Source organism: Triticum aestivum, chromosome 4D (genome assembly GCF_018294505.1).
Source record: "Triticum aestivum cultivar Chinese Spring chromosome 4D, IWGSC CS RefSeq v2.1, whole genome shotgun sequence".
Classification (NCBI taxonomy): Eukaryota; Viridiplantae; Streptophyta; class Magnoliopsida; order Poales; family Poaceae; genus Triticum; species Triticum aestivum.
In genome coordinates this window covers 361928879-361945963 of record NC_057805.1, presented here as the reverse complement: position 1 = coordinate 361945963, position 17085 = coordinate 361928879, and positions in this window count along the sequence as shown.

The window sequence follows — 17085 nt, the reverse complement described above, 5'->3', positions numbered from 1 at the left end:
GATGGAGATTCCCACCAAGCTGCGAGATGTGCAGAAGTTCACTGGCTGCTTAGCCTCCCTGAATCGCTTTATCAGCCGACTAGGAGAAAAAGCTCTCCCCTTGTACCGACTCATGAAGAAGTCCACTCACTTCGAGTGGAATGATCAAGCCGACCAAGCCTTCCATGAGTTGAAGAAAATGCTGACCACTCCGCCTGTCCTGGCTGCGCCGACTGAGAAGGAGCCCATGCTCCTCTACATCGCCGCGACTAGCCGAGTCGTCAGCACTGTTGTTGTGGACCAGCGCCCGGAGGAAGGCCGAGCCCAGCTAGTCCACAGGCCGGTCTACTATCTCAGCGAAGTACTGTCCAGCTCAAAGCAAAACTACCCGCACTACCAGAAGATGTGCTATGGGGTGTACTTCGCTGCAAAGAAACTGAAGCCCTACTTCCAAGAGCACCCCATCACGGTCGTGTGCACTGCCCCGCTCGCCGAGATCATAGGCAGCCGGGATGCATCCGGCCGGGTGGCCAAATGGGCCATTGCCTTGGCGCCCTACACGATCTTCTATCAACCCCGCACCGCCATCAAGTCGCAAGCATTGGCCGACTTCCTCGTCGACTGGGCCGAGACCTAGTACTTACCGCCGGCTCCCGACTCTACCCATTGGCGGATGCACTTTGACGGGTCCAAGATGCGCATCGGCTTGGGAGCCGGCATCGTCCTCACCTCTCCCAAAGGCGACAAGCTCAAGTACACGCTGCAGATCCACTTCGCCGCCTCCAACAACGTCGCCGAGTACGAGGCGCTCGTACATGGGCTCCGGCTAGCCAAAGAACTCGGCATACGCCGGATCCTGTGCTACGGCGACTCAGACTTGGTGGTCCAGCAATCATCTGGCGACTGGGACGCCAAGGACGCGAACATGGCGAGCTATCGTTTCCTCATCCAGCAGATAAGTGGATACTTCGAAGGGTGCGAGTTCCTTCACGTGCCAAGGGCCGACAACGACCAAGCAGACGCCCTAGCACGGATCGGCTCCACCCGACAAGCCATACCGACTGGTGTCTCCCTCCAGCGCCTCCTCAAGCCGTCCATCAAGCCGTCTCCAGAGTCGGATTCCATCTTCGTACCGCCTGCGCCAGATACAGCCGGATCCGACTGGAGAAACCCCGCAGGCGGCACGGGGACTTCGACAACCGGCCCGGGGACTGCCGTAGTCGCACCCGGCCCGGGGACTTCAGAGCCCGGCTCGGGAACTGCAGCAGTCGGCCCGGGGACTGCAACGACACAAGAAGCGATGGCCGACTCCAATTCAACGACACCCAACCCACCCACCCGAGTCATGGTGGCCACATTAACAGAAGAAGAAGTCACAGCTCCCTCATGGGCCCAGCCCATCCTCAAGTTCCTAGTCAGCAAAGAGCTGCCGGCTGATGAGATCTCAGCAAGACTAGTCCAACGACGAGCCGCAGCATATACAATAATCAACAGAGAGCTTGTGAAGCGCAGCGTCACTGGAGTCTTCCAGCGTTGCGTCGAGCCAGAAAAAGGAGTAGCAATCCTCAAAGACATCCACCAAGGCGAATGCGGCCATCACGCAGCCTCAAGATCCCTCGTGGCCAAGGCTTTTCGCCACGGTTTCTTCTGGCCGACTGCCTTGGAGGATGCTAAAGAAATAGTCAAGAGCTGCAGAGGATGTCAAGTTTTTAGTTCCAAGCAACACCTGCCGGCTTCTGCCCTCAAGACCATTCCCCTCCCCTGGCCTTTTGCCGCCTGGGGACTGGACATGGTGGGCCCCTTCAAGACAGCCCGCGGCGGCCTGACACACCTACTTGTTGCTGTGGACAAGTTCACAAAGTGGATTGAAGCAAAGCCAATCAAGAAGCTCAATGGGCCGACTGCCGTGACATTCATCACCGACATCACCACTAGGTACGGCGTGCCGCACAGCATCATCACCGACAACGGCACGAACTTCGCCAAAGGAGCACTGGCACGTTTCTGCGCGACGCAGGGCATCCGACTGGACTTAGCGTATGTTGCCCACCCGCAGTCAAACGGCCAGGTCGAGCGAGCAAATGGACTCATCCTCTCCGGCATCAAGCCCCGACTGGTTGTACCACTGGAGCGATCGGCCGGCTGCTGGCTTGAAGAGCTGCCGGCTGTCCTCTGGAGTCTGCGCACTACACCCAACAAGTCAACCGGCTTCACTCCATTCTTCCTCGTGTACGGTGCCGAGGCTGTCATCCCAACAGACATCGAGTTCGACTCGCCTCGGATCACCATGTACACGGAGGAGGAGGCCAAAGAAGCAAGAGAAGACGGCGTCGACCTCCTGGAAGAAGGCCGGCTGTTAGCACTCAGCCGGTCCGCCATCTACCAGCAAGGGCTACGCCGCTACTACAACCGCAAGGTCAAGCCAAGATCCTTCCAAGAGGGCGACGTTGTGCTCCGGCTGATCCAGCGAACAGCCGGCCAGCACAAGCTCTCGGCCCCTTGGGAAGGCCCCTTCGTCGTCAGCAAGGCACTCGGCAACGACTCCTACTACTTGATCGATGCGCAAAAACCAAGAGCACGCAAGAGAGACGACTCCGGCAAGGAGTCGGAGCGACCATGGAACGCAAACCTCCTGAGACGATTTTACAGTTGAAAGCAGTATGTATCATGCTACCCTTTTGTATTAAGTACAAACCAACAGGCCCCCCGAACAGTACTCGGGGACTGCCTTTGTTTATCTATGAATGACTAGTGTCATATCCATGAATGTATTATTACATTTTGAATTCTTGTCCGGCACCGGGTTCGACTAGTCGGCCCGGGGACTGGCCGCCTTGAGCTATATTGAAAGTTTTCCCTGAAGTCAGAAAAGTAGTGCGCCGGCTCCCGAGTCCCCTCTTGTTGCAAGTCGCAGCTCAAAGAACTGACTGTCCGACTAGCAAGAGGCAAGACAGAAAGGACGCCCACACGAAAAATGGCTAAGGAACTACGAACCTATATAGCAAAGAGACGACCTTTAAGCATGCCTGCTGGCTGCCAGAACAGCTGGCTGGCCGGCTACCTAAAACTTAGCTTTAGTCCGGCGAAGCTGGAGTACTTCCCCCCCCCCAACTGGCCAAGCACTCCTCCAGCTACAGATTGCAGAGCAACTATTGGACTGGGGAGGCGGCAACCAAGGGAGGGCGGCAAAGGAAAAAGCAGAAGGATAAAAAGCAAAAGTACAAGGAAAGGCCAAATGCGTGAGTTATATATATACATAAAGCCCCCAACAGGCTGGCAACAGTCATAAGTTTGAATACACCCAGTGGGTGGAATTGTGCAGACATAACCAAACATTGTTCCAAAGTAACAAAACAGGAAAAGCAAAAGATGGCAGACTAAGGCGTGACATGAAGGCCGAGCTGGTCGGTGAAGGCGGCCTCGCTGGCTGAAGGAGTGGCCGCCTAGCGGGTCTCGGCTTGACCACCACCTACGGCAGGCGACGCACTCGCGCGTGACGTGGTGCTGGAGGTGCGGTCAGGCTGAGGCTGGCCGGATGCTCCACCAGCCGGCTCGGCGTCCTCACCCTCCTTCTCCTCTTCTTCACCCTCGTCGCTGGAGTCGATCTCCTCCGCCGAGTCCTCACCGTACGCCGGGTCCAGCCCGAACCACTCCTCCGGCTGGGCGACACCGTTGTCGTCCACCTCGGGGGCGAAGACGCTGGTGTCGATGTAGTCGGCGATCGCCGAAGCCCACCGGATGATGGCCGGCCGCGCCGGCTCCAGCTCCGTGTCGGCTTGCTGCCGCCAGGTAGCCAGCTGGTCCAGGCTCAGGCCGGGATACCAGGCCTTGACGAACTCCAGCGCCCGCCTGGCACCGGAGCGAGCCGCCGACGCCTTCCAAGCCTCGAAGCGGCCGACTGCCACCTCCAGCCAGTCGGCGGTCCGACTGGGGGTGCGAGGGACCACTTGGCCGGGCCAGAGGGCGGCCAAGACCTGCGCCCCGGCACGCTGAAGCCGGCGGAGCAGCCGGTGAGCCGGCTGGATGCGAGCCTGGATCGCCAGGAGCTGCTCCTCCAGCGAGCGGCCGGCGGTTGGCGAGATCTCAAAGCCAGCCTGTCTTCGCGCTTGGCGACGGGCCTCGATGGTCTGGTTGGCGGCAGTAGAATAGCCAGGGAAATACTCTGCGCAAGGAAGAAAAGAACACCAAAATCAGAAAACGAGCCAAAGTGGCAGACAGCAAGAAAGGACGAAGAGGTAGGCGGCTTACCGTCAACCAGATCTTCGATCTGGCCATAGCCAGAGACCAGAGTCTGCCTGGCCTCAGCCCAGCCGGCCGCCTCCGTCTCTAACTCGGCCTAGAGAGTGGCTTCGCGGTCCTGCGCAGCCTTCAGTGCCGCCTTGTGGCTTTGCTCCTGGTCGGCCAACTTCTTGGCTAGGCGGTCGCGTTCCTGCACCAAGGCGGCGAGCTCGGCATCCTTGGCGCGAAGGGCAGTCTGAGATTCTCCCAGTTGTGCCCTCAGACGACGGATCAGGCCGGCCGCCTTGGGCCGCCCCAGTTGGCGGGGTCGGCTCCGGCGCCCTCTCCAAGATGATGACGTCGTCGCCGCTTCCCCCCAGCCCTGGCTGGTCGCCGCTGGCTCCCCCTGGCGAGGGCTCCATGTCCCCAGGCGCCATGACGCGCAGAGTGGTGACCATCAAAACCTCCCCCGCCGCCGCCGCTGCTTCAGCCTCTGCTTGGGCCCTGGCTGCAGCATCGGCGAGCGCCTTCACCACCTCCTCCTCCCGAGCCGCCTGGGCAGCGGCTGCCTTCCGTGCCTCCGCCTCCCGCGCCTCTCGTTCCGCCCGCGCCTCCCGCGCCTCTCGTTCCGCCCGCGCCTCCCGCGCGTTCCTTTCCGTCGCCTCCTGAAGGTCGGCATGGGGGTCCACGCGGCGGGTGGTGCTCCCAGAGCCCCTCGGCGACTCGATGACGGAGCCGGCAGCCGCTCGCTCAAGTGACAACAGAGCTCTGATCATTTGGAGAAAAAAGACAAGGTTTCAGGAACCACCAAGGAAAAGAAAGAAAGAGAGTACACAAAGAAAAATTCGGACTTACGCCGACACGGTCTGCGGTTGCGTCACCACCTTGCGGAAGCGAGCCGCTTTCGCGGCCGCCTCTTCCCGCCTGGTGGCTGCCGCCCCGCCTCTGGACTTCTTCGTTCGGCTGCCGAACAGACCCTGGGCGGCGCGATGCTTCTGCCCTCTGCCCCGAGCAGGAGGTGCGGCGGAGGAACCCGCGCCGCATCCAGATGCCGGCTGGCGGCACGGGACGGCTTCGGCCTCATCGTCATCCGGCCAGTCGTCAAAGGTGGCACTGAGCCCGGAGCCGCCTGCTTCGCCGCCGGCTTGGCCACCACCCGGCTCGACGTCGTCCTCCATACCAGCTGCCGCCAGGTCGGGGTCCTCCTGATCGTGTTCGGTCCGGTCGGGGACGAATCGGCGCTCCGAGTCTGACCCGCCGGCCGGCCGAAGCAGAGGGCTCTGTCGAAAAGCAAACCGACTAAGCTAGAGTCGGCTAAGAGGAACTCGGCAACGAAGTTGAGAGAAAAAGAAGACACAGGGAGAGCATACCGTGGGCGGCGGATTGGCTTGGCTGTATGGCTCCTTGCCGAATTGCCACTCTTCGGAGAGCTTGCAATTCGCAAGGTAGTTCACCATATAGGCGACCTCCTCGCGCGGCATCTCCTTGGTGCACATTCGGCTCGGATCGAGATGGCCGCTCATCTGACAGATCAGATGAGGCCGGCTCTGGAGCGGAAGAACCTGGCGCGTGACGAACGCGGCCAGAAGGTCGGACCCCGTCAGGCTCTCCGACTGAACCATCACCTGCAGTCGGGCGATGGCGGCGTTTCCAGCCTGCGTCAGCGTCACAGCCCGGAAGGACCACTGGGGCAGCCTGCCCGCCGGTGGGCCGGCTACGTAAGCCGGCAGGTTGATGTAGTCGCCCCGTGGGGCGATGTTCCGCACGTAGAAGTACGACTTCTGCCACTTCTTCACCGATTGGATTAGCGGGATGACGGGGAAGGGGTTGTCGGCGCCCGATCTCCGCGACGCGATGAAGCCACCAGTCTGAGCCGGCACGCCCCGCATGCGCGTGCCCAGTTTCGACTGAAAGAGCTCCCCCCAGAGCTCAAGGGTGGGAAGGACGTCGAGGTAGCCCTCGCACAGGGTGACGAAGGCGGACAGCAGCACCACCGCGTTGGGGGTGAGATGGTGCAGCTGGAGCTGATAGAATTCGAGCCAGGAGCGGAAGAAGGCGCTCACTGGAAGGCCGATGCCGCGCAAGAAGTGCGAGCGGAAGACCACCTGCTCGCCCTCCTGCGGCTCCGGCCTGATTTCCTTCGCCGGCGCGAGGCGGACCTCCACCTTGTCCGCGCCGGGCAGCCGCCGCGTGCTGCGGAGAAACTCGACATGGTCTTCGTGCACATTGGAGCCGTCCCAATCCCCGCCGAGCTTCTCTACGGCGGGAAGCATGGCGAAAACTAGCGCGGCGCGGAGGAATGCGCAGTGGAGAGCGCGGCGGCGAGGCGCTGTCGTAAGAGCGGGAGAGCGAGGAAGATGGTGGAAGTAGGAGGAGCGTGCGAGGGCCTGCCGCCCTCCACCTCCCCCTACTTATAGCCCCGCGCGGCAGGACCGGAGAAGCCGAGCGTGGGGGGAGTCGTGGGATTAACTGCACCCACCCCCCCACGCCTCGCGATTATTGCGCATAAATGCGAGCCAAAACTGCCGCACGAGACGTAGACAATCCGCGCCTGGGCCGGGGCGCGGACGTGGCGGGCCCCCTCCCTGCGGCGACGTCCCGTCACGCGCGTGGGCTGGCAGGCTTTCCGGCCCGCGGCCCGATGCACGGACTGGCGGGCTCCCGCCCTCCGACTCCGGAAGATTTCGACTCAGGCGGCGTGCCTGACCAAGGCCGGCTCCCAGCTGCCGGCTTGTCAGGATAGGAAGCTGATCGAGCTTCTCAAGCCCTACTCCACCTCGAAGCCCAACCAGCTTCGGGGACTACTGTCGGAGTAAATGGCCACGGGTAGCCTCACCGACTGCCCCTGGTTCTTCTGAAAAAATTATCAGGCCTTCGGGCCTCCAAGCACTCCAAGCATTGGGCCGCCTTCCCTGGCCGGCTACCTCTGAAGCTGACTCCCGGAAGGCGACCCTGCCTCAGCGACCCCTCCCCAGGACGATTACGGGGTGGCCGACTCCAAGAAGCCGGCCAAGAAGGACGCCGACTCCAAAGAGCCGGCCGAGACCACAACCACTCCAAGCCACTCCCACATAACGGCGACAAGACGGGGTGTGGCCACAGTGCGGCCCACTACCCCCGAAGCCCGAGGCGGGCATGGCTACAGGAGGCCGTACGGGGCGGCCGTCTCCCGTGCGGCTCGGCACTGTAGCCATGCCAGCCTCGACGTCATCCACGACCGACTCCTGTACGGCCCAAGGGCGGCGGGCCCCTTCAGCCAGAGAGAGGCGCGAAGACGGCCCGGCCTCTCCCAGTCGGCCAAGGGCATAGCCGGCCCCCAGAAGCCAGCTACTCCCTTCCTCGAAGCAGGAGCCCCATTAAGGAGACAAGACGAGGTAAGGCTACAGTGAGAGCCCCCGAGGCGGCCCACTGTAGCCACGCTTACCTCGACAAAGCCCTCGTCATCATAGGTGCGGCTACAGTAAGCAGCCGCCGACAAGACCCTAGGCGGTGGGGCCGGCCTGTCGACTAAGTAGCCGGCAGCCGGCGGGACCCAGCAGCCGGCGGAGAAGCCGGCGAGCGTAGACACTGACGCCTGGGACCAGAGCCCAGCCGGATTACCGTTGTACCCCCGGGGGGTAGGCCTATATAAACCCCCCGGAGCACCCATGCAAAGGGTTGGCTTCCAAGCATAGCGCACACACCATAGATAGAGGGAAGCAAGAGCTATCCTTGTTCTTCTTCTCCCTTGACCCCAAATAGCTCTAGGAGCGATTGTAGCTACCCTTTCTCGATCTAGTGATCATGCGGAGACCCCGCAGAGCAGGACTAGGGGTGTTATCTCCTCGGAGAGCCCCGAACCTGGGTAAGATCCGCCGGCGTGCATGTCTTCGCCTCATCCCGTTTCCGGGCACCGGCGACGTTTTATTGGCTCCCACAATGATAAGCCATCCCTTGGCATATGTCGCACCAACCACCCGACATTCCATGAGTTCGAGCAAGAGTCGCCAAAGACCATCCCGTCGAGCAAATCTACAATGATAGCCAAACCGGGAGAATCACTCGCTCTAAAAATCGTTTGGCTAATTTTTGTGAACATTATTCATTCATCTCTAGCATTGAACCTATGAAGGTTGAAGAAGCATCGGAAGATCCGGATTGGATAAACGCTATGCATGAAGAGCTACACAACTTTGAGAGAAATCAAGTGTGGACATTGGTTGAAAAGCCCGACAACAACCACAACATCATCGGTACCAAATGGGTGTTTTGCAACAAGCAAGATGAAGATGGACAAGTAGTTCACAACAAAGCATGTCTCATCGCCCAAGGCTACACTCAAGTCGAAGGTATGGACTATGGTGAGACATATGCCCCGTTGCTAGACTTGAGTCCATTCGCATCTTACTTGCTTATGCTAATCATCATGATATCACCTTGTACCAAATGGATATTAAAAGTGCTTTTCTAAATGGTGAAATTGATGAGGAAGTTTATGATAAGCAACCTCCCGGCTTTGTCAATCCTAAGAAACCTAATCATGTCTACAAACTTCACACAGCTCTTTATGGTCTTAAACAAGCTCCTAGAGCATGGTATAAATGTTTGACCAAGTTCCTTATTGAAAAAGGCTTTGAAATTGGAAAAATATATTCTACTCTTTTCACTAAAAGGGTTAATGGACAATTATTCGTGTGCCAAATCTATGTTGATGATATTATATTTGGTTCAACTAACCCTCACTTTAGTGAGAAGTTTGGAAAGCTAATGTTGGAGAAGTTTGAAATGTCTATGATGAGTGAACTCAAATTCTTTCTCGGTTTGCAAATCAAGCAAACTAAGGAAGGTACCTTTGTCTCTCAAACAAAGTACACCAATGACTTATTCAAGAAGTTCAATATGCAAGAATGCAAAGGTATGACTACACCCATGCCTACTAGTGGACATCTTGATTTGACCAAAGATGGTGAACCGGTTGATCAAAAGGTTTACCGCTCCATGATTGGTTCATTATTATATTTTGTGCCTCTCGTCCCGATATTATGCTAAGTGTGTGCATGTGTGCATGATATCAAGAGGCGCCCAAAAATGTCATCTTAAGGCTGTGAAAAGGATAGTGAGATAGTTAATACACACACCAAATTTTGGCATTTGGTATCCTAAGAGGTCTTCTTTCGATCTTGTTGGTTACTCCGATTCGGACTATGCCGGAGACAAGGATGATAGAAAGTCCACGTCGGGTACATGTCAATTTCTTGGTAGATCTCTTGTGTCTTGGTCCTCCAAGAAACAAAACTCGGTATCCTTATCCACCGCCGAAGCGGAATACATTGCCGCTGGTTCATGTTGTGCTCAATTACTTTGGATGACCCAAACTCTTAAAGACTATGGGATATATGTGAAACATGTTCCATTGCTTTGTGACAATGAGAGCGCTATCAAGATTGCTCACAATCCCGTGCAACGTTCTCGAACTAAGCATATTGAAGTTCGTCATCATTACATTCGAGATCACGTTGCCAAAGGGGACATTGATCTTAAGCATGTTCGCACCGATAAGCAATTGGCGGATATATTCACAAAACCGCTTGATGAGAAAGTCTTTTGCCGTTTGAGAGGTGAATTGAACATCATTGATGCTTCAAACTTGGAGTAGGAACTCCATTTGGATACATGCAAGGCATGAGCCTTTGACTAATCCTTGATATATCTTTCTTGTTGCTACATAAATGTCTTGGATATATTCGCACTCTTGTAGGCTATCTAACCCTTGTAGGTACTTGGATGAATCTAAATCTATGAGATTGCAACCCACTCACATCTTGAGCAATTTGTACATCACCAAGTCTCTACACAATGGTGGTTGAAGACAAGGAAGCACGAAACCCTTCAAACATATCCTTTGACAATTCTATATTAAGTCTTATGATTGTCATTTTGGATACACAAGTGCTCTTCCTTGCAAGACTAACCCATGTAGGTAGATGAACTCAAATTCCAAGTGGTGCTCCCAACTCTTGATGAGCTACATCAACCTTGAGCATCCCACACAAGTTCAACTACATGATCAGGATCAACACCACCACCCAAGGTATATTATTCCATCTTAGAGAAGCTTCGCTCCAAGTCATGGGTCAAAGCAACTCAACAAGATGTGAATACATCAAGATGCTTAAATGAAAAATGTTAACCCCATTTTGAGCTTAAACGATGAGTATGACAAATGATCAAGTGACCTCACTTGACTCCTAAGTCAATATACTCTAACATAGATGACTTTGTCACCGACCAATTCTAGATGAAGTTCTCTTGTGTTTCTCTGTGCTCTTGCATTTGTCTCATGCATATTGGTTTCCCCTTTCAAAAAAAACTTCATCTAGATCTGTTCTGCATTTCCTGCATCAAATTCATTGCAAATCTTTTAGCTAATTCCTTGCAAATCCTTGTGAGATCTTAATTGTCTAGTGAGCTGAGGTGACAAGTCTTTTCACTGTGATGAACTCGGTCACACCGGTTTGTTTTCTTCGGTCCAACCGAATTCTTTCGGTGCCACCGAAGGACACAACTCGGTGCTACCGATTTAAACTATAGAAAAGACAGTTTGCCACTTGTTCCTGCATTCTTTTTATTCCAGCTCCACTCAATGATTCTTGTCCTCTACCAGCATCACATTCGACTTGCTGCTTTGCTCTGTGACTCAAGGACCAAACCCATTTGAAACAAAAATCCAGAAGAACCCTTCTTGGAAATTGATGTCAAAGGGGAAGAGAGAGATCACATCAAAAGCTTAATCATTCTTATAAGGGGAGAGAATACTCATGGGGAGAGTGTAGAAACCCCAGATGCTTGGTGTTCAAGAGGAGAGAAGTCACATGTCTTTAAGAGGGGAAAGACATGTTCATATTTGATTGTTTGCATTAGCTCTGTCTCTTGTCTTTGCTTTGTTTTTCTGTTCCCTATCTTCTCCCAGTATCCCATGATAGATTCAGGGGGAGCAAGACATCTAAAGGAAGGAAATTCTTGAATTCATTGCACATCTTTACCTTTGGGGACATGTCTATATCCAATAGAGTACTCAGTACTCACTCTCTACATGTCATCCCAGTCTTGGTACTCTTGTGGTTTCTGTTGTTTGCTCTGGCTAGTAGGTGCATCTGTGTTATCTAACCTTGTTTAATCAGGTTCACTCCTTCCTAAGCCAACTCAAGACCACAAGGTAAGTGTATGCATCACAGTCATGTGTATGAGGATTTCTTGCTGTTGTACATACTGTTTGCAAGAAGGACTCATGAGCATGAAGGTACATTTCCCATATATACATCATTTGCTCTGATGCATATAGCCAAGACACATGTAACTCATTACATGCTCTGTCATGATTATGCACTCATATGCTCTTATGTTCCATATTCACATGATTGCATACATGTAGGGGGAGCCTATGCATGTTACATGTCCTTGCAAAGCTTTACTTGCTATTCCCTATATCTTCATCTAAAGCTTTGATGTATGTTGTCATGAATTACCAAAAAGGGGGAGATTGAAAGCACAAGTGCTCCCTGGGTGGTTTTGGTAATTAATGTCAACATATCTCTTGTTGGACTAATGCTTCTACCTAGTATGTTTCAGATAAGTTCAACAATGGAGTGGCATGGACTAGAGGATGTGGAACCTCTTCAAGTTGCTGAGGACAAAGGATTGGCTCAAGCTCAAAGCTCAGGACTCTACATTCTCTATTTTAGTGATCTAAGATCACATTGAGTCCATAGGAAAGCCAATACTATTAAGAGGGGATGAGGTGTTGCTTAATGGCTTGCTTGCTCAAAGTGCTTAGTGATATGCTCCAAAGCCCTCAACCACTTTCTCACATCCACATATGTCCCAAACCAAAAGTCAAACTCGGCCCCACCGAAACTTTCTGTCCGGTGCCACCGAGTTCAATTGACATAGCCACTGCCAGAAACCCTAGTCTTTTCGGTCTCACCGATAGGGATCTCGGTCTCACCGAGATGGGATTGCAAACTCTCTGTTGCCTATTGCAATAATTTCGGTCTCACCGAAATATGCAATCGGTCCCACCGAGATTGCAATGCAAACTCTCTGTTACCCCTTCGTAACGTTTCGGTGCAACCGAGATGAGCGAATCGGTCCCACCGAGTTTGCCTGACCAACTCTCTGTTTGACTATTACCAAAATCGGCCTCACCGAGTTTGTATAATCGGTCTCACCGAGATTACATTATGAACTAAATCGGTCACATTATGAACTAAATCGGTCTGACTGAGTTTAACGATTCGGTCCCACCGAGTTTGGTAAATTGTGTGTAACGGTTAGGTTTTGTGTGGAGGCTATATATACCCCTCCACCCACTCTTCATTCGTGGAGAGAGCCATCAAAACATGCCTACACTTCCAACATACATTTTCTGAGAAAGAACCACCTACACTTGTGTTGAGGTCAAGATATTCCATTCCAACCACATAAATCTTGATATCTAGCCTTCCCCAAGTTGCTTTCCACTCAAATCATCTTTTCACCAAATCCAATCCTATGAGAGAGAGTTGAGTGTTGGGGAGACTATCATTTGAAGCACAAGAGCAAGGAGTTCATCATCAACACACCATTTGTTACTTCTTGGAGGGTGGTGTCTCCTAGATTGGCTAGGTGTCACTTGGGAGCCTCCGTCAAGATTGTGGAGTTGAACCAAGGAGTTTGTAAGGGCAACGAGATCGCCTACTTCGTGAAGATCTTCCCGAGTGAGGCAAGTCCTTCGTGGGCGACGACCATGGTGGGATAGACAAGGTTGCTTCTTCGTGGACCCTTCGTGGGTGGAGCCCTCCGTGGACTCGCGCAACCATTACCCTTCGTGGGTTGAAGTCTCCATCAACATGGATGTACGATAACACCACCTATCGGAACCACAGATAAAAAATCTCCGTGTCTCCAAATTGCGTTTGCACACTCCAATCCCTCCACTTTTCATTCTTGCAACTTGCATGCTTTACTTTCCGCTGCTCATATACTCTTGTCATGCTTGCTTTATATGTATTGTGAATGTTTAAACTAACTTAAGGAAATTAAAAACTGCAACTTTTCTTGATTAGAGTCTATTCACCCCCCTCTAGACACCTCTTCTCGATCCTTTCAGAAGAACCACGTGGCAGAGGACAGTGAGGCGGAACAACAATGGCCATCCAATTTTGTGCAGTTCCACTAAAATTGAGGAAGACATGCCCGGGTATGGAGATACGCATCGTTGTTTCCAAAAATATAAAAAAGGGATATAGTGTTGTTACTTTCTTTTACAAGATTAACAATGACATCTCAATTTTCAATTAGAATTATGAAAAGTACACCAACAAATAGAAGCATCATGATTATCTTGATGGGAACTAAACCAGGATACCCGAGAAAAAAAGCATTTCTTCATTTAACCAGTGATAGTATTAGATTAGCAGCAGCAATAGGAGCATATGGACAATGACCGCACAACCACCATGTACTTTTTGTCGAAACAACATGTATACATCCACCGAGGCATAAATCAGGACAACTTTTCGAGTGGCATTTCCTCTATAATAGTAGGTGATGTTGGACCAGCCGACGAACCCTAGCTACTATACATGGGGAGCTGGGGAGTAGTCGCATAGAAGAAAACCCGCATGCAGCAACCTGGGGAGTTGGACCAGTACAAGAAGTTATACCTCACATGGGCGAGATGTCGCTTAGGCGGGCGGGCGGGATCTGCCCACACAACGGCAGCGAACAAGGGCGTGGAGGACCTTCGTGCGCGCCAGCGCTGGCTCCGAGAGGACGGTGCGCATCGGCTTCCTCCATCGCCGATGGCGACAACGTCAACGCTGCACCTCCTCACCTCCCGCAGCGGACGGGATTCGGCCGGATCTGTCACCACCGGTGAGGAGAGATATAGTGTGGACACTGTCATCTTGTTTTGATATGGAGAGGGTGAGAGAGCGAGATGCCAGAAACTCTATCAAACAAGAGGCTATAATGGAGTAAAACAATCTCTCCATAGCAGTAGTTTTAAATAGAATACGCGCGTTCCCGAAAAAAAGAAACGAAAACTGGCGGACAATTTTTTAACGTACCAAGAAAGAAAACTCGATCAAAAACACGCCCCCGCTTCCAGGTCGCGAGAGTCGTCGCACACACACACATAGACATAGACATGCATATCCATGTTTACGTAAAATTCCATTTCCATCTCCATCTCCAATCATATTTGTCCAACTGGCACATTATTTACGTTGTTAATTATATACGTGGCAATATTAACGTACAACATCTCTTGTTTGCGGGCATCCGAACCGCTGCCACGGCCGCTCTTGACCAACCCGAACCCTCTTCATCACCCGCGCGTGCTTCCTGCCTGAAACGGTCAGTGCCGCACTCATGCCTGGCCAGAGCGGACGCGACCTCTCACTGGCACCGGCATTGAAGCGACACGCCGACCGAGAGAGCGTCACCCGTGCCGCTTCCTGGTGCACACGACTGCTCCGCGTTCAAAGGTCGCAATAGCCGGCCACAACATGCATGTAAAAAGTTCTTGGGAGTCCGTGCTACAGCTAGCTGTCCTCCCCCAACTCGTCAATCTCTTCCAGTAGTACTAGTACTCCATGGCGCGATCCATCGACAAGCAGGCAGGAAAGTTATCGTATACTCGGTTTGCGGTGAGTGGCATGACGAGCGACCGTGTGGGGTCGAGCCGTGGAGAAGGGTGAGACACGAACACGACAGACATGATTTAAACATTGGTTTTGCTCGATGGCGCGATCCAACGAAACGAAACGTTGGTTTCTCTCTGTTTCCATTTTTTCTCCAGAAAACGGAAACTTTCCACTCTATTTTCATTCCTACTCCAAGGTTGCCCCGTTACAACATTCCATCAAATACAAAGGAAAACTAACACACATGCTGATGCATCTCAATGATTCACAGATCATAGCCAATATTTACTTCACAACTAAAGACAAAAGTTGTGAGAGCGTGTACGAAAGAAAAACTACTGATGGGGTCACTACGACTTAAACCCTAAACCCTAAACAGGATTTAATTTCCTGGCCAGGTAGAACCTGTCGAAGGAAAGACGGTTGGCACCCTCGGATCATACGATGCTTTTGAGCAGTTCCACTAAAATCGAGCTGAGCATCCCTGATGGCAAAGATATTGAAGAAGTGTGATTAGAATAATAGTACTGGCACTAGTTCATGAGACATAAACTCATCACAAGTAGAAGCCGGTAGAAGTAGAGAAAGATCGACATGGAGATGGGGCTACGTGGGGAGCTACGGCAGTGGAGCAAGCCGGCTCCAAAAGGAAGATGGACTACCTGGGACGTCGGGCTGTAGCTAGAAGGGCGGTTGGGACACGGCATCGGCCCATACCTCGGTGACCCCCGATTGGGATGCACCGACTGTGGATTTTCTCCCTCGCCGATGTCGACCGCGTCTACGCAGAACATTGTTCCCTTCCCCCAGCTGCGGGATCAGTCCGGATATGTGACCAGCGGTGTGGCCACCGTCGTTCTATGCTTGTTAAGAGAGCAACCCAAGCAAGCAGGCTTGTAGCTTAGGCTCCTGCTAGTGTATATATAGTGGTTTTCTTTTTCTCTCCATATCAACCATTTTATATTGCGTACGTGTCATTGAAGAGTGAAATGGTGGTTGCTTCTTCCGACTAACTTACTGTGTGATTTGACTGCTCCTTTAGTGGCCCCTACACGTACTCCCCCTACGTGTATGCAACAGTCACATGTACACATGGACGCAAAAATGTGCGCGACGCCCTAATGCATGCATGTCCGAGCACACGACGGAACACACATGGTCACGCTCAAGTGCTCAACCTACACGTGCATGCACACACATACTTAGCCAGGGTGAGCTAGTGACCGTATAAACACCGGAAAATGTATATATTGAGCGCAATGACCATATTATGAAGTCCACTGACCGTATTTTTACAAATATACAGTGACAGACAGTCTTTTTATCTCGTTTGAAATTAAGCCATATTAATCAGAGAGGAGGCAGTATGGACTAGCATTACTTTGCTGTGTCCCGTCAACTTGCCGAACAAGGAGAAGCTTGCAGGACGGGAGAAGCTTGCGCGCGGTGGCTCGGAGGACAAGGAGAAACTTTTGACTAATGCAAGCTGTCCTTCGCTCAGGCGGTGGACGTGCAATAGTTAATTTGGTGTCAGATTGCCAGAAGCATACACTATACTAGTAGTACTATTATTGTTGCACTTCCCGAAGAGGCAAACAGCCAAGCGCAAAGTTTACTAGTACTAGTACTAGTACTACTACTATAGTCTATAGAGGTATGTACTACTATACTAGTACTAGGAACCGGATGGAGGAGCGTATGCACTCTTATTATATTTTTAAAATGTGATAAAGCAATCTTCAACACATTTGGTTCTCTTCGAGGGTTCTCGCATGTGATAATGGAAGTTGATTGCATGGAACACTCGCCACAATTCTCGCTTAATTCTGGCTCATATCCTGTTACAAATAGGAGCGCTCGGTAATATTTCCTATTTTTTTTGTTATTCAGCATGTAAACAGGTCAGCAAACCTTGTGGCGCATCTTTGTGCGAACCGTGCATGCTGCACTTTGAATGTGGCCGAGAGCTGGCTTGATGAAACATCTCGCTTCCTACTTCTTTTTTTGCGGGGTACCTCGCTTCCTAGTGACAAATGTCTTGGCTGATCGTCCTAAGAATGCTTATATTTGAATAAAGCTCTCTCATTTACCCGCAAAAAAAGATTAAGCCATATTAACCGGAAAGGAGGGAGTATGGACTAGCACTACTTGTTGGTGTGTGAGGGAGTCCTGGACTAAGGGGTCCTCGGGCATCCGGCCTGTTATTCATTGAGCCGGACTG